Source organism: Micromys minutus (genome assembly GCF_963924665.1).
Source record: "Micromys minutus genome assembly, chromosome: 5".
Classification (NCBI taxonomy): Eukaryota; Metazoa; Chordata; class Mammalia; order Rodentia; family Muridae; genus Micromys; species Micromys minutus.
Genome location: NC_137974.1, coordinates 44509376 through 44529816, shown reverse-complemented (window position 1 = coordinate 44529816; position 20441 = coordinate 44509376). Strand labels below are relative to the sequence as shown.

Here is a 20441-nt window from a genome sequence, read left to right as displayed (position 1 = left end):
TCTCTTCCCCTTCCCTTCCTCCCTCTCCCTCCACGTGCTCATGGCCGGTCTCTTCTCCTCTACTCCTCAGTTTCTCTATTCCCCTCTCTCTCTGCTTCTACTGCCATCTTAACTCTCCCATGACCTTAATAAACTCTATTCTTTACTTAAAAAAAAAAAAAGGCTTCTCCATGAAAAGCCAACCAAGTTCCATCTGACTATGAGCTAGTGGCTTCCAGGTTCACTTATCTGCCACTGAGCAAAGCATTGGACGGAGCCAGAAAGCTTCCCCTGATATCGAATCAATGCATCATGGCCAGCAGAAGGCATGACTACGGGGAACAGACAAAGATCAAAAGTATTCTCTAAGCTGGGATTCCTCTTGGATGTGTTTCCTAATCCCATGGTTCAGACTTCATCTGTACTTTTTGTAAGCCAAATTAGCAATAAAACCTATTTTATAACACATTAAATCATATAGAAATCTTAAATTTCAAGTTGAATCACCCATTTTTAATAGTGGAAAATATCCAACACTGCCCAATATCTATGCAACATGCTCTGAAAACATCTATACAATTAATATTATAGTCAGTGCACTTCAGTAATAGGAACACACACACACAAATCACCACCACCACCATCAACAACAACAATTAATGAAAAAGAGGCCAAAAATGTAAGAAAGAACAATGAGGGATATATGGAAGGATTTGGAGGGAGAAAGGAAAAGGTAAAATAATATTATTATGTTGCATCAAAGCAGCAAACAATTCTTCAAAGCATATAAAAAGTACTCTATATTCTTGATTCTCTTTCATACAAAACCTAGTTTCCACACACTCTTATAATTTTTTTAAGATTTTCACAATATGGATAAGACATACAGAATGTATAAGCCTGACTGAACACACACACACACACACACACACACACACACACACACACACACACACACAAGGGTCTTGTCATTGGAAAAGGTCTTGTCATTTGAAATTTCACAGAGGTCCAGTTCATTCTACAAAGAGATGTTTATAGGGTTGTGTTATAACAAGGGAGCCACTGTCAACCAAGTGGATCATAGTCTGGGTTGCCGAAGACACTTTGGAAGCTCTTCGAAAACAGAAGCCAAGTGGAACTATCACCAAAGCCTCTGTTTTATTTTCTCCCAAACTGATGTGGTGGGTCACAAAGAGCTTTAACAATGTCTTTCTGGGCTAGGGAAACAAATCTCTATAAAACAATCTTTCATACTTAACCATGTGAAAGGTTTCTAGACTCTGTTTCCTCAACCTAACAGTGAGAAACCATCCAAATAAACATCAAGCCTCATCTAAGCCACACCCTCCTTCTGTGGTGTTTAAAGCACTACGCCGGGCATGTAAAGATGAAATAAATATTTTTCTAGTCCTATGAGGAGAATTTCAATTTCAGAATACCTTAAATCCTGTTGAAGAGCTCGGAGAGCAAGAAGAAAGACTGCCCAGGTAGGAATGAGTTGGTGGTAGGGGAAGGAACTTCAGAGGGGCCCCCAAAGTTGACTGTGGATGAGGAGGTAAAACTGCAGCAGCCTGGTGAATGGGAAGGTGAGAACATGACTCACGGGAAGCCCAAGAGGTTGATGCTTGCTAAGGTCTTAGTTGAATCTGTTAGGTGCTCTGTCATCCACACTGCACACACTACTCAGAAGTCAGCGATGAGCCTGACGGTGCTGGAAAGAGGACTGAAGTTCAGAACAGAAGATACCTGTGCATTAGGTGCTAAGCTAAATATACTGTGTGTATTTGGCACTATGTTAAGTATTTTTGTGTATGTTGGGTGCTATGCTAGGTATATTGGTCTGTAGCTACAAGTAATTGTAAAGACAAAAGGCAATGAGAATGATAACTCAGTGAATTGTTACACAAACCTGTTGATCAGAGTCCAGATCCCCAAACCCACATGAAAGCCATGAAGGAGTAAACAAATCTCGCTATTGCAGAATGTGGAAAGTAGACATAGGCTGTGCTTTGGTAACCTCGCCAGTTACACTAACCATAATTGTTTAGCTTCAAATTCAGAAAGAGACCTTACCTCTATAAAATTTAGTGAGGGCAATGTATGCTGGACATGGACTTTGCTCCTACACCCAAACACAGACAGACAGATAAATACACACACACACAGACACACACAAACATGAACACACATGTGAACATAAATACATGCTTGCACTTACATCATACATACACAAGAAATTAAAAATATAAACCAGGGAAGAATTATATGCCTAGAAAGAATGTGTACATGCTAATATTAGAGAGATATCTCAGTGGTCTAAAAGGGATGTTAAAGGGGATTAAGCATCTGAGGAACTTTACAATTATATGTATTTCTATTAGGAGCACACATGATTTGATACACTAAGATGTGTGTTTAGGTGGCTGAATTTCATATGCAACCCATGCCAACAAGGTCAAACATGGCACACATCTTCAAGGCTTAAGTATGATTTAAGGACAAGTGATAATAGCTCTTGCTTCTGCATTGACTATGTCATGGCCAATTAGGAGAGGCTATGTGACAAAAGTTCCAACATGCTCAGCCTGAAGTGCACCATCCTCATAGCCTATAATAAGATGGAAACAACAAAGAGCCCCACTCTGGAGACAGCTACACAAAGGTGAGTCATCTAAGGAAGGAGACTAGGGAGGAGGGAATATGAGAATAGCTTGACTTCAGATGGTAACATGATGGAAATGGTTCAGATGGAGAGGCAAGGAATGCATCAAAGCCAATGACCTCCTGAATCTCTGAACTTTGCATCTGGAAACAAACCTGTCGATACACTTAGGGTAGGATCTCATGTGTTCTTGAGGATGGAGAATGGAGGGGCAGGTGATTCCAAGAGCACCCAATGAATGACTGCCACTAAGTCACTAAGAATGGTGGGGGTGGACCCCATCTAAAATAACTTACCCCTTTAAACTTCTGATTCTTCCCAATAGAATGTGATTGTTCTCTTGGATCCTGGCCTACTGTAGCCTGACCTACTGTAGAACTAGTGTCTTATGACTCACGATCAACATTCCACTTTCAACCAATGGAGGTTACCTACAGGACTTTCCCAGACTTACCACCAAACAGAACTTTTCAATGGCCAACACTGTCTATGAATCAGTAAAAACAGAATGGACAGAAGGAAGTTAAGATGGAGGGGGTGGGGAGTAGTAGACAGCCTGTCTAAGAGGGCCACACCTCAGACTGCCTACATCATGACATGGGGACTCCTCACCCTGGGGATGTGCTGACTCATGTATAGAGCACTTTCCTCATGACTTAGCGAGCACAGGGAAGCGTGCACACTTGAAGCTCTTTGTTGGGAAAGTCAATATGCATAGTATGTCATTACTGAAGATCAGACTCAGTTCATCTGTCAAAAATATGGAACAGACCTAAAATGTCTCTGTCAGTTAGGAATTCGTTTTTATAATGGTCATAAGCATTTAAGATTGAAATCCTACCTACACAAACTCAACGAGTTAAAAAAATATTTAAAACCTAGCATTGTAATCTAAAGTTATCATTGTTTTTACCAGGTTAATATGAAATGAAATATAAAAGTAGTCTACTCTCATGGAACTTAAGACTTTAGTGAATTTATATTGTGGTTCCTCTTTCAATGGAGCCAAGAACAAATCCACAATTTTCTAAACTTCATTACCTCCTTCTAGCATGTGACAAGTATATGCGCAAGAAAAACTCTTAATTTGCTTGTCATAGAACTTTTTTGTGCATCCTAATGTCAAGTGGTCCTCGACACATTTTTATTTGCCAGCTGATCGTGTTATTTTGTAAAAAGATGGAAACATTATAGCTTCTGCTATTTCTTCTTCAGTAAACACTGCTGATATCTGCTTCAGTGCTTTTCAGAACTAAATTACACTGAAGAAAAGCCAGTGTAATAGGTTTGACCTATTATTTTTACCTATTTCTTTCCAATTTCCACAACCGATTGCAGCACTGAACTTCCCTAATATGGGGTAATTCATTTCTGACTCTCCACAGTCGACATTTAAATATGCTGAGGTCATGTGCTACATTTGATACCCCCTTCTTTTTAGAAAAACTTCTCCTTACATTTAGATTATGGTTTTACTTACAGTATGGTGTGCTCTAAATCTTATGATCTGCAGAGACTATGTTTACAAGGTCCAAGTGCAATTTGAAATGAAAGGAGGAAAAAATAATAAATTTCAAAATGTGCTGTTTCAGTGGACAGCATCCATCTACTCTGTCTATTAGAGAGAGCCAGATCAAACCTACGGTCTCACATCACCATCCTGGGAGATGTCACGGACATACACAGCTCAGCAACAATATCTGCTTTATAAACCATATAATTGTATACTTTATCACATCCAACCCTTTGATTGCTCATAAAAAGGTGAATGGCATTGAACATATTCCAACATAAAGGAACCCTATCATTTAGGCTTCGTGCTGAACTCAGAAATTACAGTTTAAAAACTGCCATTTATGTACAAATCCATTTGCGTTCTATTACAAAAATAACAATTTTAAGATTTTACCATTCTCAAGTCGAGATCAATTACACAATTATTAGGCTGTTAGGATTGCAAAGTTGTGTTCCCCAAACAGAAACTAAAAAACCCTCACTGTTTTAAGCGAGTTTGAGTTAATATGCAATGAGTCTTTATCATAATGTACGTTACCTTGTGACCTGCTGTAGGGTCAGGGACCACCCAGAAAGTTGCATGTCGTGTGATGAAGACTGTCTCTTTTAGTTACTCCTAATAAGCAGAAAAGCCTAACTGTGTCAAATATTACACAAGCTACTTTGGACTATCCCAGCCCCAGGGCCCTGCTAGAACATATAATTAACTTGATTTAGCCAAACCATTATTAAAAACAAGATTTGTAGTGTAAAAACTAGGTTCCTCCCCACATTCTAGCTTCCTTCAACACCCCCTCATCTTGCTCTTGCAGATGCTACACAAAGGTGTAAGGTGCTCTTCTTCATGAGGAAGCAGTCCACCTGAAAGTTCAGCAAGATCGTACACGTACACACGAGATAACACACGCCAGGAGGGTGAAATGTGAGGTGATGGTTAATTTTACAGGGGCCAGTCACGAGTCCGAGGATGTGTATGCTCTGCTCTGAGACTGGAATCAACCCTTCGCTCACAAAGTCGTGTCCAGAAGCTCAGCACTTACTGTTTGCTGCCCAAGAAACAAGAACGCACATTGTACTCCAGGGATACAGGCCTGAACGCATCCCAGTTAATATTTGCATTGTAGTATAAAAGGAAAATTAGCAAAAAGATGCCACAGTTTTCAATCAAACTTAATGGTATAATTCCTATAATCTATGATTTTTGAAGAAAAAAACATCGAAAAAACTATGTTTATTACCCCATGATTACTCAAAATCAACCTACATTTAGTTTGTATCCTATGAGGTTTTCTTGCTTATTTTCCCTTCCTTTAGGCTGATTGAGAGAATTGGGATTTATTATTGTTGTTGTTATTATTATTATTTTCCTTTTTCCCTAACTAAAAGTATTTTAATAACTTTTGAAGTTAATCGAACTCATAACCTAATTTACTGTTGAAATTTACATCTGAACCTTGGTTCTCTTTATAAAAAAAAAAAAAAAAGAGCATTTATTTTTAACCTAGGATTTTGTATTTTGCGTATTTTTCTGATATGTTTTACTTTATCACTTATAATACTCCCCAAATTTGTTTCTTTATTGTATTAGATCTGGTGCTTCGCTTCCTTGTACTCATCTCCAAAGTCCTGGCCTCCATGTGATGCCACAGCAATCCCTTCTCATGATAGTCACCATCTGAACGTTATTTCCTGAATTTTTATAGTTACATTCACAAATATGACTCAGGTTAGCCTCTGGACTGATCATTTATAGAAGATAAAGGCCTTGGCTGCAAATCTTTTTATTTATTTATGTTTTTAGGTTTAAAAGTCAATTTTCTGTAGGGTACTATATACCACTAGGCTGTAGAATGGCTCAGTGTAACGTATATCTTCCTTTTAAGCAGTAAGTTTCATCTTTTATTTTAAGGAGACACTAGTACTTTGATCAGGCTTCTGTATTTTTAATGAAATGTGTGATACTTTGCTGCTGCAAACTATTCGTTACTGTATAGCATTTATTCCCATCTCTCTTCCCAGTCATCATTCTTAGAGTTCCAAGTTGGACATGGAACAGTCTTACGTCAATGTTCCTCATCTTCTGTGATTCTGTGTTAGATTCTTGAAGAGGGGCTTCTTACCATTTCTCTTCTAAATATGCCACTATATTTTATGTATCAAGAATGTTCTATGAATTTGGACCTCCTCTTCATTATGTAGTGATCTCCTTTATAACTGTGATCCTGACTATGTATCATATTTCTCTAAAAATATCAATTATAACTTTTTAAAAAAGAACTGTGAATCCTTTACTTCATTTAGAGCTGGTGTTTCAATGATTTTACGCATTTTTCTTTTAGCTATTTTGAGCAACTTGGCTGTGTTCACTTTCAATAATGAGAGATCCTCTGACCCTGCTATTTTAGACTTAGAGAAGAGCCCGCATTATGCCAAGGGTTCCACACTGCCGCTATATGGGAAGTGTTTTCTTTGTTTTCTTGTGACACAATCTCTTCCATTTATTTCTTCTTTGCTTATTTTCTTATGCTGGAGGCTGAGTGTCTGAAGTCAGAGCCGGCGTGGTAGATCTCTTGGAGATCATGGTAGGCCCTTGGAGATGGTTGTTTTCTAGTAGAAGTAGAAAGCTGAGTTTTTCTGGGTGCTTCTTGTAGGTGCACCAATTACGTTCCTGGGGGAGCCATCCCCATGACCACTGTACATGACAAAGTATCCACCCACAAACATCATGACAGTGAGATTTAGCTTCAACATATGGATTTGGAGGTATGCAAACATTACCCATTTCAGAACCCTGTCCATATTCTTAATTTGTCATGCAGCACATGACAGAGAATGGAGGAACACTAATCATTCCTCCTCACTTCCTGTTTTATTTGCCCCTCTCACTTCTGAATATTTCTTCTGTGAGTATCTTGAAGGCAGTGGTCTCTAGATTCCTTTGCAGACTCTGCTGCTCATTGACTAATTAACCTCTTCCACTTACATGGGTCAGTGCCTAGCTACCCGCCATCTTTTCACTTGACATGATATCATGTTGTGTTTGCAAACTCAGTGGCCCAAAAGTGGGAATAATGGCTTGCTCTGTCATTTTGGGCTGGGAACCCTCTCTTTATTTCTACCTGAGGGGAAAATGCTAACTCTGCAGTCAGAAGAAATCCTATTTGTGCTGAGGTGTTTTCCTTTGGGTGTTGGGGTAATTGTTTTCCCCTTGTGACCTGCACCAGTGCCTCACAGTATCAGAGCTGATATGATGTCTGACCTCCAGCTTTCGTGTGCTGTTGCTTTTTCTTAACAGTGTTTGTCTCATCCTTTCAAGTTGTTATTAAGTAAAATAGGGGGTCACTGGAACACAAATTGTGTGTACCTAAAAACTCTTATCTGGTAATCAGAATGACTTCTGACTAATGGAGTCTAGTGTGGACACCCTGGACCAGACGATTCATATCCCAGTTCGGCTGAGGAAGAACGGTGTGATATTTCACCACACCATCTGTCACTAGGATAGCATGCAACCAGAGAGTTACCGTTCACGTCTGAGGTCCTTCCATTTAGCTTTCAGATTCCTGATGGTTATAGTAACAGAAACCTTAGAACAGGAAATGGTTCATGTGAATTTGACATAACATACAGCACTCTTCATTGTTGTCTGATTCTCTTCTAAAGCAAGTTGTCTACTCAACATGGTCCGGGCTGATGGTATGATTTTGTCAAATAACTAGAATCCTTTTAATCCATTGTTGCTAGAATGGCAGCTCTAACTCTGGACACCACAGAGATTTGTGGTATCTACATACAACATGCCTAATTTAGGGCTAGACATCATACCTGTTATGAGCCATAATCCATTCCACTAACGCAAGATAGTACAATTTATCAGTCATCGCAAAAAGATTACGGGGTAGGACTCTGATTCAGTTTACAGAATACTGAGGAGCAAGCTGCCAGACAACTGACTTCCCATTATAGTAAAGACAAGAAGTAAACACACACAATCTGGTTATGGAATCTGCATCCTCTCTCCCTAAGCACGCCGTTCCCTTGTTGTAACTTACAATGGATATTTTTGAATTGTTTCACAAAGTACTCAACATATGTCCTTTTGTAATTATACTGAGCCTCTCCCTACATGTGAAGAATAGAATCATCTTGCTATAATTAAAGGCATTACTACATCCAGTTTAAAATTAATGTCTCATGTTTTATTTTTACTGATGAACTAATTATTATCATGTGGATGGAACTATTAACAGCTTTGCTATTTGTTAGCCTTTATTTTTACTTTATTGAATAGGTGTTTTGTCTGTCAGTGTATGTCTGTGCACCACATGCATATAGTGCCTGCAGAGCCCAGAGAGAGCAATGAACCCCCCAGGGATGGGATATATACATACGGTTTTTGAGCTGTCATATGAGTGCTGGGAATTAAACCAAAGTCCTCTGGAAGAGTAGCCAGTGTGTTTTACTGCCTTGACCTCTTTGTCTCCTCCACAGTCTTTTATGTGTGGTACTGCCATTAAATGATGAAGAAAGTCTGTGGGGTGATGGTACCCACACTGGACTATGCTGTTCTTTCCAAAACCTAGTTTTGACTAAAAATAAAGGTTCTTGGGCGGGGGAGTCACATATAACAAAATAATTTTCAAAGAATCACTGTGAATTCAATTGTACAAGTTTATGGAGCACGATATGTTAACTAATATGTGTGCAGTCTATGTATACTGATCAAAACAGGTCGGGGCAATATTTCTACATCCTTGGACATCTTAAGAGTTTTAATTAACATAATGGTCATAACATGTCTATAGATACACTATTCTGTTTAGCATGTTTACACATGTACTGAACTAATGAATATGATACCTCTATCCACTTTTTAAAAATATGTTCTATCAATTTTTAGAACAATCTACATGCATATAATACATTTTGATCATATTTTACACCTTTCTATATCACTGTAGCTCCTTTTAGAACCTCTCCCCACCCACTATCCTCTCTGAACCCTCTGTCCTCTAAGTTTACGTTTTAATAACCCATTGAGTCTAATTTATGCCACCCACATTCTCATTGGTGTGGAGCCATCCAATGGGGCAAGGTCCACACCCTTAAGGAAATCAGACTCACCCCCCCTCCAGAAGCCATCAAATGTCAACAGCTCCTCAGCTAAGAGGGGAGGTTGCTGAGCCCCATTCTCCTCCATAAGAGAGTGCTGACGGGCTTGGTCTTGTGCAGGTCCTGTACAGGCAGCTGCTGTGCATTCATCACGGCAACTATCCTGTCATGCACAGGAGATACTGCCTCACTGTGGTTCTCTCCACCTCAGCAACTCACACTCTCCATCCCTTTTCTACAATGGTCTCTGAACCTCAGGAGAATGGGATGACAGATATCCACATTTGTGACCATGTACAGCAAAACTGTTCCTTGGACATTGACCACTTGTGATTTTCTGTGTTAAGTGGTGTCTGATAAGGTCTGAGAGCTTCAATAGTCCATAGATATTGAGACAAGAATTCACAGGACAGCTTAGTTTACAATGTCCATGAACCAAAACAATAGATTCCTCACAGGGGAAGCATTATTGTGGTGGAACAATTGTGAAGTCTTCACAGATGTTTTTAGTAAAGTGGTGGTCACTGCAAGCCAATTCCTCTGAATAATAATTGTGAATAATGTTAGGATGTGTTAACTATTCTACAATGAGCTACAGTAGCAGAAAAAAGGAGAAAGTGGGGGAGTTTTTAAAAAATAGAAGTCAGTATATCTATTAGAGTTTCTGGTTCTTGGTTCTACTCCAGTCTTGCTGTGTGAGCTCTGAAGAAGTCATCACCTCCCTGAACTACTGCACCCATATGCTAAGAACTCCATGTGAGGGTGTGCAGCATAGTGTGAAAGACTGAGCCAGAATCTAGGGGTCTCAGTAGAATATGATTACAACCCCTGCATGCAATAAATAACCAAAAGGTTCCCACTGCATATAACAAAAAATGGAGGTAAAGGGAAATCAAAATCATTATTACATGAGTAGAGTATATTAAGACACCAGAATGAACTAGAAGTGAAAATATACATCACTCCCTGGACACAGCAGGATTTATATTGAATGAACAAATACTCGGCAAGAAATATATGTTTAGGGCAGTGAACTCTTCAGAGATGAATGCTGCTGACATTTGCAAAGAGTAAGAAGTCCTGACATCATAACTGAATGTCCCCCAGTGAGCTCACTGTCAACTGTGTCTCATCATTGAGACAGGTTGGAGGTTTCTAATAACATTCATCTGTTCTTCTGACTGTCAAAGGAATTTACTGTGCATTTACACAAGCAAGAAAGAAAAATTAGGAAAGAGACCAATACTCACTCTTTTTAACACAAAGACTATCCCCTGTAGGGTTTCTGGGCAAACAGAAGTTCCCCTAAAATAATTTAAGCACCTTTTCATCAGACATATTGAACCATCAATAACAGGTTCTCATTTCTCTAGCATATTATAAACTGACTGAAGAAGCAAGAAACATAACTGAATAAGAAAAGGCAAAGGTTTGATCCGTAATAATAAATCAGTCCTTGTATTCAAATATCTCTCCCTTTATCAAAAGCAGTATAGGTGTTTTTTTTTTTTTTTTACACCTTGTTTGTGACCATATGTTTTTCATACCCAACAGAGTGTCATGAAGAATGTCATGAAGAATCACAGTTGTCCAATCATCTTAATATCATTTTAAAACATTTTATGCATCCCCTATGTTCAGTGATGCAATAGCCCTTCTGCTGTGAAGACACAGCAGAGTCAGAGGGAGAGAGACGAGAAAGAAGAAAGCAGGAACAGCATTACTTCTCCCTTGTCTCCAGAAGATGGTGAATCATCCAAGCACAGACGAGTGAGGGAGAACAGTGAGGAGGAGGAATAATGAGCCGATGATAATTTTCAGTAGTTCATAAGCAGCTGGTGAATATCATGGCATGGTGTGGAGGATGGAGAAGGAAATCACTGTGGGCTGGTGGTCAGGGAGATCCACAAGAAGGAGACAGATTAACAAGATCGAACAGGAGAATGAGATTGACGTGGATGTGCAGAAAGTGGTGGGAGGCATCTTACAGGCAAAGCACAGACCAATCAAAACTGCAGGGAACTGGATAAAGAAACCAGAAGGGTATAGACCACAACATGGCTTGATTTGTTTGAGGATACCCGGTGACATGTTTGGTAACTATCTTGTCTCTCTGGAACAATCCCCAGATGTGTATTGACAATGCATTTGTGAGGAGAAAGACGTGTCAGGAGAAGAGAGACAGTGCTTTTGTTCCACACTTCAGCCTCCTCCTTACATCAGCAATAAATAGGTTAAAGTGATGAGTGTAGCTATTCCATTCTGTTAGCTTTCACTTCCTAAAAACTAAAATATTAGTAATAATGGTAACACAGAAGACTTAGAGATTGGAGGAGCAGGGGTTTATTTCTTCACAGTGCTCCAGGTAGAAGTTCAAGGCTAAGGTTCCACACAACAGAACTTTAATGAGAACTTTCTCATGGCTTGTAGCCAGCCATCATTTAGCTACATAGCCTGGTTATTTTCTCTCTATGTGATTGTATATTCTTTATGTCTTTATGTGTATCCACTTTTGTGTTCTTATGTAGACACAGCCACATGCAGTTAGGACTCACATTGGATGACTTTGTATCAGCCCTGCCATTTCTTCCAAGGAACTGTGGTCCTAATAAGTTACATTGTAGAATAACGGGTGTGAGTTCCCCAGCAAGGTCAGGGGAGAACTGAAGTCACTCAAATGAGTAACATATGAATGTATACATATGCACATGTGTATGGAGCCATTAAACAACTCTCCTAACATTGCAACACTGTGACAAACAAGCAAGCAATAGATATATTAACAAACTTTATCTTTAAATATGGATTTATACAGAAAGTAAATGTGAAAAGTTAAACTCCAAAGTTTTGCAAAACAGGGGAGTTGCAAATCTACATCAGGAGATGAACATTGATCTTTCAAGTCCCTCTATAGGACTGATGAAATATATCTGTAATTTAACACGGTGGAATTTTATTAAAACATTGTAATAAAGTAAAGAAGACAGAAAGTTATGATCAAAGAACTAGGAATTGCAGTTTGGACACTGGCTTCTAGTTCTCAAAGAAGTCACATCCAAAGAGAATGAAAGTGTGTGTGTGTGTGTGTGTGTGTGTGTGTGTGTGTGTGTGTGTGTGTCTGTGTGTGTCTGTGTGTCTGTGTGTTTGTGTGTGTTTGTGTGTGTTTGTGTATGTGTCTAAGAAGGACCAAGATTGTGGCTTCTCCCAGTGATCTGTTCCAAGGTAGAACAGCCAAGAGTTCACAGTTGTGAGCAGTCAGATAAATATGCTCCAAGAAGACACTGGCTTTGTACTGCAGAGCATACCCATGGATTTCAGAAGAACAATGTTTCTCACTCCAGGATCATAATGAAGATCTAGTGAGCTGAAAACTGAATGAGAAAGAGAAAATCAAGATATTTTATTTAAAAACTCTAACAGAGAAATATAGGAGAGGTAGAACAACAATTTTTATTTTCTGTTTGTCTTTTAAAGATAAAACTAGAGTTTAAGTCGGCAGAAATAACTAAGCTTCACTGGAGGAGTGAGGGAACTTTCTGTGGAGGTCTATAGTTCCTTGTGATTCTTGCTGGGCACTGTGCTTGTGAGCACTACCGGCAGTGAACACAGAACTTAGTGGAAACATGGACAGTTACCCCAACATACTTACTCTCACAATGAATTATCCAGGGGAAAAACACAAAGAATAAGAAGTCCAACACACCCTTAGGCGTCTGGAACGATCCTTGAAAGGTGTAGGTTGGCGCTTAGACTAGCAGGGTGGGTTAGCCTAGGCTAGCAAGGAAAAGAAGTGTTCTGCATAGAAAAATACATCTGTGCTGGAGACGGGTTCCATGGATTGGTTCATCTAAGAAGATATGGAGAGACTCCCATCTCCATAAGCAAAGGCAACAAACAGAAACACGGGCAAGGTTACACTTTAGGAATGATGCAGTAAGGCTGGAAGAAGATCCTGTGAATTTGAAAGGCAGCAAAGAGGGGCACAGGAGAGTGAGTGGGAGGAGCGAGGGGAGGAGGGAGGTGTTGTAACCATATTATAATATCAAAAGTAAAAAAAAAAATTAAAGCAAATGGGAGATCCTCATTAATTAAAATTAAAAGTGACCAAAGCAGGAATGAGAAGCTGTGTCTTAGGGTTTCCATTCCCTCAGCAATGTCTCCTGAAACTACACAATGGGGAAAAAAAGTTCAAGAAAAATGGGCTGAGTTTGAAGCCAGGATCAAAAATATTTATATGTGTCAGACACACCAGAAGGGGGCATTGGATCCCATTACAGATTCCTGTGAGACACAATGTGATTGCTGGGAATTGAACTCAGGACCCCTGAAAGATTTGTCAGTTCTCTTAACTGCCGAGCCACCTCTCCAGCACCTCAAAATATAACTACAGAAAAAAAGGTTTAAAAAAATGAAGTCATATAGACAAAAATTATTTTGTTCATCAACACACGTAGCTACCTTACAGGTGATATACAGTTATTATCTGATCAAAAAAGGGGACATGGGACCTAAAGTTATTTCAACAAACTTAATTTGTGAATAAAAGTAGTGAAGGGGAGTAGTAATCAACCATGGAGAGGCATCTCCCAAGGGCTCCCAAGACCAGCCACACAAGCTCAACAATGAAGGAAGGAGACTTGGAGAAAGGACATGAAGCATGGGGGACAGGTAAGGTCCAGACCTGGAGAGGCCTGGGGAGGCTAGCAGTAAGAAAGAACTGTACCCACCGTAACTTTCCTTCATGCCCTTGGGACATGTCTCCTTTTTAAAGTAAACACCAAGTCTGTCTGGAGGTAAATGGCTCATGTGCCTGGGAGACAGTGTGGGGGTGTCTTAGGGAGCCGCTGGACTAGACAGCTAAGCTCAAGTCTGATGCACACATCAGTGAGTCATTATTATGACAACGTAGCAAAACAAGAAAATAAATCATGGTGCGGTTTGCTCTGCGGTAGGTGGGATTCCTATAACCAATCACCACAGACTAGACAATGAAAATGAGAAAAATACTGGAACCCTAACATCACGAAGGGAAGTCAGAAGGTGGCTTCTTCTAAATGAGAAAGACCCTGCCTTGGCAAGGTGGAAACCAAGGGTTGACTCTTCAAAGTTGTCCTCTGAACTGTGCCCATGCACTACGGTATATGTATATAGGTATGAGATTGTGATCGCACATGCATGCACACACTCTCTCGTGCACATGCACACACACACATGCACACATACGCTCACACACACACACACACACACACACACACACACAAACACACACAAACACACACACAGGGACATACACACAAAATGGTATTTTCCTGAAAGGCCCAGTCTTTGTCTTACACAGGGCTCCCTCTCTCTGTTCATGGTGTCACTTCCATACTCCGCTGTATCCACTATTCCCTTTCTAGGGGACAAAGGTCCTATTGACCTGCCTTTACCCCGTTCACCTCTATTTCCAAATGCTGCCACAGTCTGAGGTACTGAGTGTTAGGACTTCAACATATTATGGGATACTCAGTGTAGACTGCCACACACCAGATTCCAGAGCATGTTTTAAATATGCACAATGAGTTTAAACATCGAAAAAATTTAGCCTTACATATATCTGTCTGTATTTGGGAAAATGTAGCAGTGTAGCAGTGTTTGGGTGATATTCTCCCCCACTGAGAAACTAAACAGATAAAACTTTGTCTGATTAGAACTAAGCGTTGTATTAGCATGCCATTTGACATTGTATGGAAACGAACCTTTCCCAAGACCCATGCACTTAAGCTTTGATCAGCACGGTGGTCTCCTGAAAGGTGGAGGCCTTTAGTTAATTCTGGGTGTTTCCTCTCCGTGCACTGTGGGGTGCTGGCTCCTTCTGCATCTCTTTTGCTTCCTGGCTCTGGCACGGAGCTTTGTTTCCCTTGCTCTAGGACAAACATGATGTCATAACCTGGGTCCTGTCAAAGGTATCACATAATCATCTACTGGAACTTCGTAAACTCTGAGCCAGCTTTTCCCCTGCCACCACCCACTTGCACAGAGGCGGAAGCTTGGTTGTGTTCAGGATTCAGAGTCACCAGCGATCCACCGCCATGGCGGAGAAAGTCATGGCTGCTGGAGGTGTCATGGACGTCAACCCTGCTCTACAAGAGATGCTGAAGACCATCCTCATCCAAGATGGCCTAGCACGTGGCATACGTGAGGCTGCCAAAGCTCCAAACAAGCACCAAGCCCAGCTCTTTGTGCTTGCATCAACTGTGACAAGCCCAGGCATGTCAAGCTACTGGAGGCGCTGTGTGCCGATCACCAGACCAACCTGATAAAGGTTAAGGACAACAGGAAACTAGGGAAATGGGTAGGTCTCTGTAAAATTGATCAAGAGGGGAAACCACGCAAAATGGTTGGTTGCAGTTGTGTAGTGGTTAAGGACTACGGCAAAGAATCTCAGGCCAGGGATGTCATCGAGGAATACTTCAAGTGCAAGAAATGAATACATAAAATGTTGGATCATTAAAAAAAAAAAAAAAACTGTGAGCCAAATTCAATCTTCTTTCTGTTTGAATTCATCATCTGGCATATTTGTTGTAGTAACGGAAAACTTACGACAACACATTAGACCTCAAACAGAAGGAACACAGAACCAGAGAAATATATAGACATATAGTTATATATTTATTATACATTAACTATGTAATATGCACTATACACACAGACACACACACAGAGGGAAGAGAGAATATGCTAATTTAGTCTGTAGGTTTGCTGGCTCCTAACTTCATTTTTCTTACTATTTATTAGCTAAATAGGTCTGCCCAGGATTTAAAGCCAAAAACGAGGTAGAAAATTACCATGCACTCTTCACTTATGATTTTCAATATTTTAAAAAGAACTTAAAGACCTTTTATTTTATACATTTGCCAGTAATTGTCTTTATAGTTTTATTGGTATTAATTTCACACAACCCATTTAGAATGTCAAGCCACATATGCAGTCTGGTAATAAAGTTATTATTGCTTCATAGAGATATAATTATAAGTAATTTTGCCTCTTTCATTTCTGTCCTCGCTTTCTTCTTTCTTCTGCCCACGTTTCACAGAAGGGAGATGGGCTTGCTGACCTTTGCTGAGGAACATTTATTGTGAAGAAACTTGTGATTCATCCCGGTCGAAGCAGGTGGAACTTTAACTTTCTAGCGCCATTAGTTTCTCAGGGTTAGTCGGGGCATGATATCATGGCCATTCAAATAAACTTCTAAACTCGGAGGATAGCACATGCTACAAAACAGTAAATAATTCACACAGTATTCAGCCCTGTTAAGTCAATAGATCATGTTTCAATACCGTAGATTTTCCTTCATTAACAATATAGCAGAGAGGATATTGTTTAAAGTAAAAGAAGAAAAGGATAAGAATAAAGTTTTAAAACTTCTCATTATTAAAGATCTGGTAATATGCATTAATAAATAAAATACTATAAAGTTTCTCAGTATTAGGTGAACTATTCAAAATATGCAAATGTGATCTCTATCCATACGTTAATTTGCATAGCTCTGCAAACTGTGTTACCCACAGCCCTGAAGGTCTTTGTGACTTAAACTCCTACATACTAGAGTCCCAACTGACCCAAATTAAGGGAAACATCTCATTTTGGCAAGTATTTTAATTCCAAGTGTCAGGTGTGAGGGGGGGACAAGAAACAAGTGGCCATGGCTCTAGGTCAGGTTCTAGGAAGAGTCAGAAAGGAAGTGTCATGTGGTTAAAGGGTTCAAAACTGGGAGGGCTGTGTGTCCCTGTGTTCTGGAGTGTACATGCCTTACCACTGGACTCCAAAACCCACCCCGAGCCTGCAACTCAAAGAGGGAGGAGCACCTTGTCCTACTCCTTTCAAAAGATATGCTCTGGAGAAATAAATTGAATTTGTACAATATCTCTTTAGAAGTGACATAATGGGGGAGGGGTGTCTGAGAAGATAGGGTTTTGGGAAATCAGGCTGTCCTGCAAGTAATGATCTTTGAGTTCTCTTCCTGTAGACATCTGTGAAGTTAATAATTTCCCATCAATGCTTGTTCCCTTGGGCAAGTGATGGTTTGACTCCGGCTGCTTGATTTTCTATGCATATCCTGAGTTCACTGGTAAGAAGTTTCTTACGAGGAATGAAGAGGCATAGTCATCCTCAAACTAGACTGTCAACAAACTTCCAGCATCTGGAATAACATAGAAACAAATTCTGCTGATACAGGACAACTGCCTAAATTAGAGAGCTCATCCTTCCACTTTGTAATTTAGAAGGAGATGTGAGAAACAGGTTTATGGACAAATGAGTTTTCATGGGAATGGTTAAATACAGTTCTGTCAGAAGTCCATATCTGAAGGGATTGGACAGTTGCAGTGTCAATCATTCTGGAGAATATCCAATAAACTCAAAGGTAGAACTAAATGATGAACAGGGCAATCAAACTTCCAAGAGAGATCCTCAAACTGAAAAGGGGTGGTATCCTGATTGAGAATGGAGACTGGCCATGAATGGAGACATGCTTAGCCATCCTGACACATTTAGCCACAGTGCAGCCTTGCACAGCAAGCACACAGCAGGCACCCTACATTGAACAGTGAAAGCACACTCATCAACATCCACTGAAATTCTATGAATGACCCCTCTATTTTACCATACCTTTCTATCAGGGCTTATTACTTGTTAAGGGGTTTAAATCTACAACAGAACAAATATTTCTGTGAAATACAGTAACACACAATGGTTAACCACAGAAGAATTTTTATAAACTATTATTTGTCAAATAATTCGTGCTTTTTCTTCAACATGAGCCCTTGCATTATTCTGACAGGGGAAAAAGAGTCTACCAACTCCCTATAATTTTCTATTGAATCTACAGCATATCTGCGCTACCTGAATTTTTAGAGGGTTAGGAATTTAAGCCTACAAAGCACTCTGAGATTGGAAATGCAGCGTTATAGCTAAAGGAACCAGAAATGTCATCATTCTGGTCTTCAAATAATGTCATATGTGCATCAGTTAGGAGTGAACATACTATACTGCACTTTTTAGATATAACCCGGGAATGAAGTTATGTACAGGAGAAATCACAATCACATTAACGATAATTGAGCTTAATAAGCTGTGTATGGATCTGCTAATAATTCTGAATAGTGGAGCTGATAAGACAAGATAAAGCGACTCATGTAATGATCCCAAAAGGTAAGTGAGGATGAAACTATTATCCCAGGAGTCAAAGCATTCACCCCAAGTTCATCTTTTTGAGCAATTGAGCAGATATTATTTTATCATATTGATTTGTGAACTCAGACCTTCATCATGATTGCTCACCAATGCCATTCCACACGAAGCTATCATCCTAGCCGGCTGATATTTGCTTTTACAAAAGTGTGTTTCTTCCACGTGTAGCCAGCCTTTCTTGTGTTTAGTCGCTGCCTTTATCAAGACATCTTCATTCTGTCTTAGTCAGAATCTCATTCATTTCCATCTCAGGCTATTTACTTAAAATCTGCTCTTGCAGTGTTGGAGAACAGCTGGTCACTGTCCTTGTCACATACAGTGCTCCAAGATAAGGAAAGCCTTCACCAGCAATTTCGTCTTCAGGCTGAGTAAGCCCATTTCCAATGTTGTGCTGAAAAGATTTCCATACCTTTAAATATTTTGCAGCATCTCCATCAACTTCTCCATCTGGCACTGGGGCACACAGCTTGCTTACAGTCTTTACCTTCTCGAGGGCCATTCCCAACCCTTCACTGTTCTTTACAACTATCTTCTAAGTGATGCTGAAGCAGCTTTCTCTCCATTGGGAGTGCTTGACAGCAGGGAGCATCATTGGATTTGCTACAACCATGTTCTTCTTCCTGATTCCACAAGAAACTGCTCTACTTGTAAGAATTTTTACAGACCATTTCCTTTCCTGGCCCAGCGCTTTGTCTCTTCCCTTTCACTGTGTGTCCCTAAATGACAGATTGATGATGGCAAACATTGTTGACTCCCACAAATCACTATGTTGAATTCCAAATCCCTGGTGTGATGGTTTGAATATGCTTGGCCCAGGAAGTGGCACTATGTGAAGGTGTGATCCTGTTAGAGTAGGTGTGTCGCTATGGGCATGAGCTTGAAGATCCTCATCCTAGCTGCCTGGAAACCAGGATTCTTCTAGCAGCCTTCATGTGAAGATGTAAAACTCTCAGCTCCTCCTGCACAATGCCTGCCTGGATGCTGCCATGTTCCCACCTTGATGGTAATGGACTGAACCTCTGAACCCATAAATCAGCCCCAATTAAGTGTTATACTTATTAGACTTGCACTGGTCATGGTGTCTGGTCACAGCAGCAAAACCTTAACTAAGACACCTGGTAACTATAATGTTACTTTATTTAGTAACAAAGCCTTTAAAGAATAATGGAAGTTAAAACAAATCTTTGAGGTCAAACCAAATATGATTGTAACCCTTAAAAAAGGAAGTCAGGAGGAGATTCAGGCATGACTTTAGACCACAGATGATGCCGTTTATAAGGTGTGTGAGAGCTATCTACAGTATCTAACACTGATGATACTTGGATCACAGACTTCAAACTTGCAGATCTAAGGAAACAACTTTCTTATTTCCAAACCTTCCAGCTTCTGAACTTTTAATGACAGTCTTAGCAAACTGTTATGCCTTCATCTTGTGGAGCTCATTTCTCTAGTAGTGTTTATAAAAATGCTGATACCACATGCCACACAGTACTGGAAAGGGTTCATTAATTCTATGTTGTCCCAAATACATAAACTCAACCTATTCATGAGTAAACATTTCTCAACCCTAAATTGAAAAATATTCCATGAATAGTGGGCTAGAACTTAATCTAGAAGGGGAGTCTGAGAACACTACGAAAAATCAAAACCTAGTGTGAATTGGAGAAGACCATAGGATATGAATATGCAAATAAGAAAAAAGCCTTAGTGAAAATCTGGCAAGAATCATATAAAACCTATACTCAATAATATTACACCAATGTTAATTTCTTAGTTTTGATAAAGGAAATGGTTATGCAACATGCTAACACCCAGAGAAAACTGAGCAAAGGAACCTGGAAACTCTCAGTTCTGTGTTTGCAATTTTTTTGCAGTTGTGAATTTATTTCAAAGTAAAAAATAAAATAGTAATATATCATGCTATAAATGATACATCACA

General features: G+C 39.8%; 1 protein-coding gene and 1 pseudogene across 2 annotated transcripts in view; one reads left to right on the top strand and one right to left on the bottom strand.

Moving 5' to 3' along the window:
• The window catches only part of HS6ST3 (heparan sulfate 6-O-sulfotransferase 3), a gene marked incomplete at both ends in the record, with an annotated part of 687002 nt that overhangs the window by 342157 nt on the left and 324404 nt on the right, over nucleotides 1–20441 (bottom strand). The gene's annotated exons all lie outside the window — the stretch shown is intronic.
• On the top strand, nucleotides 15343–15740 carry LOC308420561 (small ribosomal subunit protein eS12-like; annotated as a pseudogene). The gene has a single exon. The product of its transcript is annotated as a small ribosomal subunit protein eS12-like (transcript).